The sequence below is a fragment of the Podarcis muralis genome, chromosome 3 (assembly GCF_964188315.1).
Source record: "Podarcis muralis chromosome 3, rPodMur119.hap1.1, whole genome shotgun sequence".
Taxonomy (NCBI): domain Eukaryota; kingdom Metazoa; phylum Chordata; class Lepidosauria; order Squamata; family Lacertidae; genus Podarcis; species Podarcis muralis.
The window spans coordinates 53,901,187-53,914,083 of NC_135657.1; the positions used below are offsets into that span (position 1 = coordinate 53,901,187).

The 12,897-nt window shown below is 40.6% G+C and overlaps 1 protein-coding gene and 1 long non-coding RNA gene across 13 annotated transcripts in view; one reads left to right on the plus strand and one right to left on the minus strand.

The window, feature by feature from the left end:
- The window catches only part of ARID1B (AT-rich interaction domain 1B), a 345,967-nt gene that overhangs the window by 183,037 nt on the left and 150,033 nt on the right, over nt 1–12,897 (minus strand). The gene's annotated exons all lie outside the window — the stretch shown is intronic.
- LOC114594280 (uncharacterized) lies at nt 2,364–12,099 on the plus strand. The gene is made up of 3 exons (XR_013392214.1): nt 2,364–2,785; nt 3,514–3,646; nt 9,730–12,099. It is a non-coding gene; the product is annotated as an uncharacterized LOC114594280 (long non-coding RNA).

The following is a 12,897-nucleotide window of genomic DNA, read 5'->3' on the forward strand; positions in this document are numbered from 1 at the left end:
CGCAACAAATGAATGTCTAGGCACACTTTTTTATAACAAGAATACAAAGCTGAAAATGAATGAATGCAGCTAAAATATGTTCATTTTTCACATGGTCTAGTCCTTCCCCTGCCCCCCCCCCCAATATTTTTAAGAGGGTCTCTTCTCCAGTCTTCAGAGAGTAGCTGGAAGTGGGGAGGCAGAAAAAGGTCCTTCTTTCCTTCCACTCTGCAGTTTTAATCTGAATTCTTAGGCGCAGTACTGCACCCAGAGCTCAGAAACTGCTCATGCTAATAAAATTCCCTGTCACAAAATGCACCTAGAACAATGGGAGTTTCAAGCACTGTTACTTTAATGTAATTTAAATCACTACCACTACAAATATATGTCCAAATATGGTGGCAATTAGTTCTGTCTCCCTCCCTGTAGCTTCTATAGTAGAGTATTGCTCAAAAGAATACAATCCATTTTCTCACTAAAATTGCAACTCAAAGTCTTCCCCCATGCATTCGCTTATACCAGAAATAAAATAAGTTACTTTTTTCTTAAATTATTTTTTATGCATTTTGCTTGTTTTTTAATCAGTTATCAACAGAATAGTATTTGTGCTCAGGAGGCTTAGTCTGCAGCAGTGATCTCAGACCAACTGTTACCAGTGGGTGTCAGCCTAGCAGTACAATAATAATATGGGGGAGGGGAAGTACAAGTGGAAAGTTTTATTTAAATACAACCACCCCCAAATCCTCAGAAATACACTTTTCATCAAGGGGCAAATATGTTTAGTTTCTGTACTAGATATTTCATCACCAGAGGTATTTAATCCTACCCACAGGAAGAGAAAGGGAGAGAAGAGTATAAGATTGCCTCTTTAATTAAAAATTCAGAGACTCTGTAGACTACAACTTATAAACTTGTGCCAATTTATCGGTACCACTGAAAATATATATAGAGAAATTGTGCAAATTAACCTGATGATATTAGAGGTGGGGACGGTGGAAGAGAAATACCAGGGATGCATAGGAACTGTTGTGTAGTTTGGATTTGTTTGTTCTAAGATAGATAGATAGATAGATAGAATAAAATAATATATTTAAAAAGATTTTGGAATGAAACTCACAGGTTTCTCATCAATAGGAAATAGTTTGTGAAAGCAAAAAATAGAAAAAAATGCCCATCAAAGTCTCTTGCCAAAGTGATAAAATCCTTTTTTTAAAAGCGTATGGTGAGAATAAACAAGCACAGAAGCATATACCCTAGTTTCACTTCTAGATTAGATGTGTAATAGATGTTTTTATATTTTTGTCTGTGCCCTGTCTAGATTTTATTGGATGATATAAGAAGGAAGGTTCATATGCATTCACAACTTCTGCATAAGCAGGTTACAAATATAAAGTTCTCCAACCCTGCACAGGAAACTATAGCACATACTGACACTATTTTCAGTGTATGTTTTTATGTAAGCTGCTTAGAGGTTTTTACTTTTAAGCAGTATACAAAGTTCATGGTACACAATTACTACAATTTTCTATCTCAGAACACAGGTCTTTGGCTCACATCCCTTCACCCCATTATTAATATGATGACTTTTAATACTTTAAAAAGGCTAGAATAAAAGAGTTTGAATCAAAGAAAGGTAACACTCAATTCAAAAGGAGATAAAAGTTCTACCCAGAGTGACTAGCAAGCCTTTACACTCGGATGGTTTACCAAAGAAACAGAAGAGACAAACACAGTTTATATAGTCAACTGGTTACAAGCAATGCACAGTATTTCCTGGTGTTGTTTGTGTGTGTGTGTGTGTGTGTGTGTGTGTGTGTGTGTGTGTGTGTGTGTGTGTGTTTTCTCTCAAGAAGAGAGAGAGATCCTCATGGACATTATCGGAAAACAGGCTGTATAAAAACCCTCACCCTGTAAAACTGGACCCAGCAGAAAGGAGCGAGCAACAATGAGACGGAGAAGAAAAGCAAAGTTTGCAGGCGTAGGCAGAGCTCTGCTTTAGAGGAAGACACAAAAATGCCCTGAGTCGGTTTTCCCGCCAGTCAAGGTTGATGAGGCTGCATTTGGCTCAGACTAGCAGCTATTAAACAAATGGAACCAAAGTGCCTAAGCAGTAACTGCCATCCTGCGCTCTGCTCCCACAGCTGCTCTGGAGCCTAGAAAAGAGCCAATGGCAGGGAGCCGCCCCATCCCCCTCGGCAGAGCAACCAGACCTGTTTTTGTCTGCTTCAGCAGTAGCGCTCCAATGCTCTTATAGCTTCCTCCCTCAGCCAGCCAGCCAGCCAGCCTCCCTCCCTCCCTCTCCTCCCCCCATCTTATTTTCCATCCTCTTTCAACCATCATCCACTCATTTTAATTACGCAGAACGAGTTGCAACTCATCCGCCTGGAAGTTATATTAAAAGGGGGAGGGGGAAGAGAAGAAGAAGAGAAAGAAAGACTCCGAGAGGGATGGGAATAGGAGGGGGGGGGGGAGAGAAACAGATGAGGGTGGATTTGTGTGCTTAAAAGATGGCACGATAAACAACGCTCCTTGCCTCGCTGTAAATTTTAAAGCAACATTTTTATTTTAAGCATCCTCCTATGTCAGCAGAAACTTTTGAAAGAAATGCCTCTCTGCTCCCTTCCTCTCTCATCCCCTCTGTTTGGATGTGCCCTCCGTGAACAGCAGAATTCATCTTCAGATGTGGTTTATTTTTTTTTTAATGTAAAGACAGACGATTTGGTTTTTTAAAAAAAATGAGAGGGAAAGAAAAACAAACCACACTGCAACTCACTGATGCCTGTGAGGGAAGAACAAAGCTGGCGAGGTGTGGGAGTGAAGTAGTTGCCATCGCTTTTATATGTGCGTGACTCCCAGATTTATAGAGGGGTTAAACTTAAAAAGATCACCCTAACCCTAATGCAACAAACAACAATTAAAGGGAAAACTGAGTGAAGTGGAGGGAGGGGTTGCCTTTAAGAAAAGAGAAATGGCCTGCCATTTGCATTGGCCCCATCCTCTGAGGGGAGGATATTTGCCCTCAGCACGCAATCCTTCTCAGCATTTATATGGATTTACAAAGGCACATCTGTGCGTGTTGGAGGGCCAGCCTGACGTGTTTTCTGCTAGCAGCAGCTGCGGTTTCTGAGGAAACAAGGCTGATTTTCTAGTCAGGCTGGAGGATTTTTTTCCAAGAGCCTATGCGTGGGGGTGGGGGATAAGGCAGAGAAGGAGGGAGGCAGGGAGGAAAAGCACAGCAATAAAATCTCCAAAGCTCAGAAGGGGGAGAGGCGGGGCAGAAGAGACTGCTGGGAGTTTTCATGTGCTGGCTTTCTCAACGTAGCTTTTTAGTGTTGCAATCCCGATGTTTTATTTTGGGGGATTAAAGGTACAACTTTTGTAAATACGGGCTATCATTGTATGTGTTTTGCCCGCAGATTGGGGTTCTGGCAATAAGAGGGGCCTCACCTCACATGTTCCCCAATATGTCACCCCCCTTTTTAAATAAAAAGTTAAAAGTCCTTAGTTCTCCCACTTTTTCTTTTTTTCCTCCAGTGTGCCTCCTCATCAGCAGCCCATAGGAGATGTTTCCCTGACTTGGGTCTTCCACTTGAAACCATTTCATCTGTAATTCACAAGATAGGTCTGTTGCATGAAAACATTTGTATCCAGGGAAAAGTGCTTGAAGGTAGGAAAACATCTCTCTCTTCTTCACATTTCAAAAGTATTTTTCCCTTTCAAAATCAGATCTTAGCAACCAGTAAAAACAGGTAAATTATCATGCTGATGAATGATTAACTGGCTGGCAGGCCAACACGGGAAGGGGGAAGGGAGAGAGGATGGGCAAAAAGGAGAGCAACAGAACACAGACACAGTTATAAACATTCAGAGGGAGAGGGAGAGAGGGCGGGCCGTCTTAGGGAAGCTCTCATGCAAAAACAGCTATTGTATGACCCAGCTCTCATTACACGTTCTGTTTATAGTTACGACTAGAAACAGGGAAGTGTTTACATTTAACTAAGTAATGGTTGTCCAAATATGGTGGTCGACACCTGAAATAAAAGTGTGGCAGGTGAAGACTCTACACCCAGGAGCAGAGCTTGTAGAAAATGTTTCGTTCATCCACGTATGTAGTTAACACAAGTTCCTAACCACCAAGCAGTATCATCAGATCAGGCCCCATTAAACAACACAATTTTCAGATTACATTTCCAGATGGGTGTAGTATAAATAAATAATAATTATTATTATTAAAAAGAAAATAACATATTTGCAGAACAGATAACTCAAGAAAGAGAGCCAAACCATAGGCTATGTCTGTCACACGCATGCAATGCATAGGCAAGACATGAAGCATGCCAGCCAGGGGGGAGGGAATAAACATTTTCTCACTCTTCACGCACATACATAGACAAGGGCAACAAGATCCAGACTTATATTCTGCTGCTGTTTCCCTTCACAGAGACAGAGTCTAACAGAGACATAACCACTCCTGTGTTATACTTTCTGTGGGCTGTAATGTTCACTGCTATGCAGCGGTGGAGGAACCTGCCCAGGCACCTGCACGCAGTGCCCATAGGGGCAGGGCGCACCGCGGGGCCTCCAGAGTCTGCCTGCCTCCTCCCACTCAGCCGCCTTACAGCTGGGGGGTGGGAGGCAGTGGGCGGGCTGTTTTGATTCTGCTAGGAGAGGCGTGTGGCTTGGGCGCGCTGCAGGCCCTGCAGTGAGTGCCACCCAACATTTTGTCACCCCCCTCAGTGGTGACACCTGGGGCAGCCCGCACCCACCACACACCCCTTCCTCCGCCTCTGCTGCTATGGCTGTGCTGTCTGCTTCTCATCTGCCCTGGGTGGGCAAGAAAGAGAGGAGGTATGCTGGCTTTGAGCCGGTCCCAGTGAGCTAGACTTTGAGTGAAATGATCCAGCAAACTAGGTTGACTCTTCCTTGGTCCTTCATTTTTTGTTTTCATCATGACATTACTGCTTGCCACCATCAGTGAAGTGATGGTTTTTATTTTTTATTACTAGAATTTACACCACATGCTTCAACTGAGGTGGCTTACATAAAGCAATAAAATACACAATAAAATTAAAAACATATATAAAAGTGGTAAAAGCAGTAGGCCTATGAAAACAGCAAAAGGATAAAACAAAAGAATTTGTTAAAAACAGTTCAGCCAAAAATCCTGGGGAAATAAAGTATTTGCCTGGCATCAGTATGATTTCACAGAAGGTACCAAGCAAACCCCTCTGGATGAAATGTTCAAAAATCAGGACACTGCAATTGAAAATGTTCTTTCTTTTCTATTGTTTTCTTTTAAATAAATGGAATTAGAATACCAGGAAAAAACACAGCTTTTGCCACTCTGGTATCCTCCCCTCCCAAAATCTAGATGGACCTGTCTCTCTCCTTATTTCAGCAGACAACCCTAACTGGCAGCATTTTTGTTGGGGGGGGAGGGGTGGCAGAAAAAGCATTGTATGTGGAGTATGCTGTTCTATCCTTTGAAAGGACTATTCAAAATAATGTATGTATTCTGTATTATTTAAGCATGCAGAGTCTCACTGTTCACAGGAAACTAATTTGCAGGGATAGCATTTGAACAAAGACATACTGTACTATTGTCGTAACGCCTTGGGTAACAGTACTATTGAAGTATTACATCATGAAGTATTACATGAATTGGTCCCCCATAGGCCTTACACAGAATGCTAAGTATAACACTGTGCTCCTTAATAGGCATCTTGTGTGATAACTATTATCATTCTGTTCAACATTTCACAATGCTACAGTGCTACATATTTGACACACAACATACATGGCAGATTTCCTGTAAGATGAACAGGACAAAAGAGAGGGGGAAGATGTGTTTAAAGGAGGAGCAGCATCGACAATAGGGGGGGGGGGAGAGTTAATTTTGTAACTTTTGTGTAAACATATGTGAAGAGGGAGATTTCAGCCCTGCCTCCTAGGTTTCATACATCACTGTTGCCATTGGCCCAGCATCTTCACTTACCTTAACTGAGCTTCAATATCATTTCGTTTAAAAACAAAGTCAATAGCTTCCTCCCAATGAGTTTGGAAGCAAAATGAGGCCACCACCGCTCAAGAGGAAAATTTCTGTATAACCAGGAGAATACTGGTATACAAAAGCAGTTATCCTTCAATATTGACCCTCCATCTTGCAAGAGTGGAGGACAGTGCATGGATGCTGCATTAACACTACTACAAAATCTGGCTACCATGAGTGCCAAGTGCAGGTGCAAGCTCACATTTACTTTGCTATGGGCTCCAAGCAAAGCATCTACTTAGTTGCTACCATGATTTCTGCCCCCTTCTGACACAAGGTGGGTGACTTGACAAGGAAGTAGAGTTGTTACATGGACTAGTTGTGTGGATAAGTGAAAGCCCCAAATCATAGCTAATAGGCAGGCAGTGGTACCTCTGGATGCGAACGGGATCCGTTCCGGAGCCCCGTTCACATCCAGAAGCGAATGCAACCCGCGTCAGAGCGCGATTCGCCGCTTCTGCCGATGCACGTGACGTCATTTTGACCGTCTGCGCGAGTGGCGAAACCCAGAAGTAAGGCACTCCCTTACTTCCAAGTCGCTGCAGTGCGCAACCCGAAAATACTTATTCCGAAGCTACTTCAACCCGAGGTAGGACTGTACTCTTAGTCAAGAGGGGGCAGATTTTCCCTCACACATGTTTACCATCTCTGTGGCTGCTTGAGCCCAGTTGTCAACAAGTGAGATTTACACTTTCTTATTCTGGCTTGTGGTAAGGCATGGAAATCTCCCTCTGTGGGTTCCTGTGAAACTGGCCTAGCAGCCTTACAAAACTGTCACACATGGACACCCATGAAAGACATCTCCCTGCTCTCCTGACTTGAAGGCAAGACAGATAAATTTTAGTCACTGGTGCCCGCCTGAGCCTGAAGATGCAATGTGACATTTTGTTTCACGTTTCACTTGCTTATATTGCTGAGTATTCTCAGTATGTAAATTGGCTACTGCATGTAAACAGCATATTAGGCTCTGGTTAAGTATGGTTAGACTCTGGTCAATGTCAATGATTACAGTGGCTACCAGGAGTGGAACAAAAGCACTACTAAATTATTGCACTTAAAACTAATATCACAATAGTCAAAACAGAAAAAACACCCTAATTTTTTTTTTGGGGGGGGGCTAACCTATGGCCTCCATATATTGCTGGATTGCAAATCTTATCAACCCTAACCATTGAGCATGCTATGCTAGCTGGGGCTGGTGAGAGTTGGAGCACACACCATCTGGAGAGCCGCAGATTCCCCACTCTGCCCTGTTTGGTGAAGCACAGATATGGTTAACTAGTGGAACTATAAAAATGTATTCTGAGGGATAGTTCATTATCTAGACATATGATTGCAACTTTATTAATAAACTTGGCTGAGAGAGTACTGCAGTTTCCAGCGTGTAACACGTGGTTTCTGACCGGGAAACACTCTTCCAGCAAATGCTATCCAGTCTCCTGTTTTCAGAGCAACTCTGAGCTCAAGCACCAGGCAAAAGGAACCAGCACATGATAGGCATGCTATTGGTGGTGTATAGGAATCTGAGAGGAGGCAAAGTAGCCCCAAAAGTGGAACAGGGACATTGCTGGTGATGAGACAAAGGACTATGATCCCCATTTTCTTATTAGATGCTCCCACTAAAGTACAGAATACTACTACACAGAAATCTTCATAAGACTTCTCTTGTTCAAGTTTCATTTGACACAATTTAATATTTAAATACCAAGCAAATAAATCACTAGGAGCATATAAAAAGGACTGGGTCTAGAGACAGCCACCTAGGCAAACACTTTATGTGATTAGCAGAGCACTGCCTAGCATTCTTGTTCCCTCATCACTGAATAAAACTGTCATTAGCAGAGTGCCCATACTAATATCATCACTTGCTAATGCACAGCTTAAATTGGGGACAAATCTAGTTAATGGAGTAATCTAAATGAGATCCATGCTGGAAAGGTATGGTTTGACAAACATGTTGGCTTCACTCTTGGAGGAACTGAAATCTAATAAAATGCATAGGAACACTTTCTGTAAAAGAAAAAAAATGCTACAAGGGAAGCAGATCTATTTAAAGGTTAGTGGATATCCTCTACATGCAACAAATGTTTCTGTTCAGTGTTGCTATGCACATGTTGTCTGTGATTCAGGGGGCTTAAAATCAAAAAGCAGCATCAAAGACATAAGACCCTGCTCTAACGTGGGTCTTCCTTAATGGGTAAAATTTATTTTGTTACATTTTTGAGCATGTAAAAGTGTACTCAGTCAGTTTAACCCAACCCATTTGAAGACTACTTTCAGAACAACCCTCAAACAGGGACCTAACAGTGAAATACACTGCAGAATTGTTGTATGCTACACTTGCAACCAACAATTTTGGGATAAAAGCAACAGATAATACTGTAAGCTTGTTGTACCCTCTCAGTTTCAGTCAACTTGCAACTTGCAGCAGGGGGTAAAATAATGCTGGAAACCCCTGCATGATGGTAGTAAACCACTCAGAGCCTCAGTGTGAAGGCTACTGCAGAGCCACATTGCATGTCTCTTCCAGCAATGGCCCTTCCAACATGCAATTTGGAGACAATTAAATTCCATTTGCATTAGTAGGGCTATTAAAAAGAAGTTTCACACTAAATAGCTGAAATTGAAAGAGCAGGGCCTCTTCTGTATGCTACTACCTCCCGGGATTTTTTGAGATGGGTTGGGGATAGACACACTACATTCAAATCATGTCTGAATTTAACTTTCATCTCCTAGCCTGTTGAGTTACCCCCACTTTCACATTCAGTGGCAGTGGAAATCACCAAGCTATGGGTAATGCTTCACCCGCATAGGGATCCCCATATCTTAGCATATTTGTACTTCTGCAAACTCAGGGATCCCAAGTCAGCTGATACCTCTTGTACATGAGCTGCTTGGGCCACATAATTTCAAGTACTGGGCCCTGAAGATCAGAAACAGAATATAATATTGATGTTAGTTTGTGCTTGGACACATACCTCAACTTAATAACTTGATCTTGCCTATGCATGCAGCTGCTTTGCTTGTGCCACTAAGAAAGCCACAGTCAAAAAAGAAAGCTTCTAATTAAGTAGATTTTCCTGTTTCAGTTGATTTAATATCCTAGCTTGTGGGAACTGGAAACTATGGTTAATTAGAGATTTCCTGGTTTGCTTATTCATTGTTGTCCCCTGTGCTACAGAGCCCGGACTGGCCTAATACAGTAGTTGGACATTTAGTATCACCACTTCCTTGCTGTGGTACACTCTATCAGCAGAGATTCAGCAGGCATTGTCACTTCTGACTTTCAGGTGTCTCTTGAAGACTTTTTAATGCCAACAGGCCTGTGCATTTGCCAGTTATTAATTATTTTTCTGTACCCCTTTTAATAGTTCCCTATGTTTTTATATTGCTGCATACTGTTCTGATATTTTATGCAAGCGGGCTGTCTAAACACTTTTATAAAATAAATAATTACCACTGCAAAGTGAAAAACAAAGGGGTTGTATGCAACAGGTAAAGAGCTCTTACCTATTTCAACTTATTAAGCAGATATATGGTTCAAAAATGGCCATAAATAACACACTGTGCTTATCAAAAGGTTCAACCTGTCTGTTTCTACAAACCAGCCAGTAACTTATTTCTGGCTTATAATTTCCAGGATTCCTTGGGACTGATGTTAACTTTTCCTAACATAATAGTATTTTTTTGTATTGTTTTAGAACATGTGGGCGTCAGTGGTGCTACATCTTGCCAGTGTATTACTGGTGATGTACTTGCTCCAAGTCCTCTTTCTACAATACCTTGGTATATTTGGATCAGACAGCTGGCTTCTCTCCAATGTCTCTATAATTCACAAGTGCCTTCCTACAAGTTGAAAGCTTCTTTCTTTAATATATTTATAAAATATCTGTAAAACATTTTCTTGAGTGCCGCATTCCATGAACTTTTCCAAAGGGGGAAAGTTGAAAAAAAAGAGGCAGGTGCCGGCAGAGTAAAGGTACAGTGGAAAAATCCTGATGCCTCATTGTTTCCTAACATGAGCCTTATTCTGTTCTTCTGTGTTGGAAGAAAGGCTGCTACTATGAGGAAAACTTTGTGCCATTTGTTTGACAGTTTGATATAAAGGTGCCCCATTTTGAAACTTTATTAGTAAACATTCATTGGAAGTCTTTTTAAACATTTTGAAATAAGTTTCTTGCTTGCCCTCCCTACCATTTAAAGGGAGAGACTTCTACAAGTTTTTCACGTAATCAGGGTATCTTGGATAATGCATATGCCGATGATTGTGTTTATGGGGAGCTAGGAAGTACCCTCACTTGGGGACATGCTATGAGCCCCATTTTGAACATGAAATGTACAAATGTCTTCCCTTCAGACTACTATTGCTATAGCAGATTTTTAAATTTAAGTTTAAAAATATCCAATTTGGTAAATGTATACTAAGTTTCAGGGCTCTGTGTCTCTGGGACACATTATATATTATCACATATACACAGATAGCAACATGCCCTCATGCTTTTGAATCTGTAGAATTAAATGTGGAGATGTTTGACTCAAAGTATCTTTATTGAAAATTCCATGGAATCAATGGCAAAACTTCAGCTGTTGCTAGTGAAACATTTATTCAGCATTTCTTTCCCACAGTCTTTCATTCTAAATATTTTGAGCTTTCTAATACATCCATTAAAAGATCGAAAATGAACACTTGGGATAACATATCCACTTGCCTTGCAGCAAGAAGAAAATCAATTTGGCCCCCATCAATGGCCAGAGGACCACAACTAGGAACCAGTCCCTTCCAGAAAGAGCTTCTGCAATGGTTGGTCAGTTGCTCTGTGGCTGCAAAGGCCAAGGGAAGGACATCCTGGCCCACTGCCAGCTCCATAATTACAGTAAATGTATAGGAAAGCAAAGTAATCAAACATATGGAGCACTACTATATGGATAGTCTATTGAAAATGTTAAAAAGTAATGTTACAATGCTTTCAGAGACACTCAATAAGGTAATCAACTTGGTTTTAAGCATGTGCTTAAGGATATACATATTCCTGCAAACACACAACTTTCACCCCAAAACTTGTAGGAGTACCAACACATACACAACTCCTAAAATTGCAGGTTCCTTCTGTTTTATGCAAAGAGGAAGAAAAACATTAAAATTTACAAAAAGTGATGCAGTTCATTGGCTTCATGTGGGAGAAATGATGTGGTTAAACATACACAAACAAACAAACATGCTCTGGGTTATGATTTACTTTGTTTCAAACTAGAGCTACAAGATGTCTAGAGAATTATTTGAAACATACATAAATCTCCTCCTAAGGTAATATATCACCAACACATTGAGTGACTGCCAACATGTTATGCCCTTCAGGAAAAAAAAATGTTATTTGGAAAACTAAAGTTTTTTTTAATACAAAAAATGAATTAATTTCTTAGAACAGTAATCCAAAATCTTTTTCAAAAAAACTATGCCAGATGTTTTAGTAACAGTTTATGAATTGATATCATTATCATTCCCTTATAACCCATGCCCCCCTCTCCAAACCCTCTTTTTTCACTTACTATAAAACAGTTACTTTATCATGAGAGAATGCTACAAGCATATGATATAGCTACCAAATGGAAAACAGAAGGATCTTCCATATCCATGCTGCTGCTGTGAGAAACGTTTGATTTCCTTGGTAAACTGAGAGTGCCAGCCAATTAGTTATTTGACAGATATTACTGAGTATTGTTACTGCTTGCCCATTTGCTACCAGGTCACATTCAAAGTGCTACTATTATACTAGTACTATTATATTATTCATAAAGTATGTAAATACGCCTTTGTATATTTCTAAATACCTGTTTTTTCCAATAATTTTAATGTTTTGATTTAATGTAAACCATGTAGAGGTTTATTTTCAATCAAGCAGCATATAAATGTTGTTGAATAAAAAGAAAATAAAAAAACAGTTATCCTTGAGACTATCCAAAGACTATGTTTACATCCACATTTCAATCCATCTCTAGATGGGTATTGTTAGGTGCTCCAGAATGTGCATAGGGATGTGCATCTAACTGACAGCTGTGTGGTATGGACAAATAAAAATCTTATACACCTGATTTACAATGCAGTTGTTTTAATCTAGGAAGCAAAACACATACGGATCTCCTTATCTGGAGTATGTATGATCTATAACAGGGTATGCTGCAAGTATGTTGCAGTGGTTTAAGCAGACTCTTTTGAGCTCACATCATCTGTTTGGTAGCTAGAAAAGTTCATACTGAGGACAGAGAGAAAGTGTGAATAAGTTATACAGTCATATCTCATGTTATGTTTGCTTCATGTTACGTTTTTTCAGGTTGCATCCCACGGTGAACCGGAAGTTCTGTGAAAACTAGAGGAAGCACTCTTGTTTGCAACAATAATGCACGAAGCATAACAAGAAAGAATACAATGTTACAATTAGTTTAATAAGTCAAATAGTATTATCTTTTATCTTTTTTAAGGTTTAAGACATTTTTACAGATTATCTAATGGACTAATCTTTTGAGCTTCTGTACAGACAAGTAAGCATTAGGATTGGCCACAGAGCACCATAAATTGTTGTTCTATAACTATACTGAGAGCCAGGCACCTGGTGCCCAAGTGATAGCTGCCAACCTAGATGGCTTTAAAAATGGGTTAGGCAAATTCATGGAAGATAAGGCTATCAATAGCTACTAGCAATAATGCCTTCTGAGTATCAGTTGCTAGGGAACATGAGTGGGAAAGTGTTACTGCACTCGTGTCCTGATTGTGTGCTTCCTGTAGGCATTTGGTTGGCCACTGTTAAGATCACACTGCAGGACTAGCTGGGTCTTGGGTTTCATAGAGCAGGGCTGTCCTTGTGCTATCATGG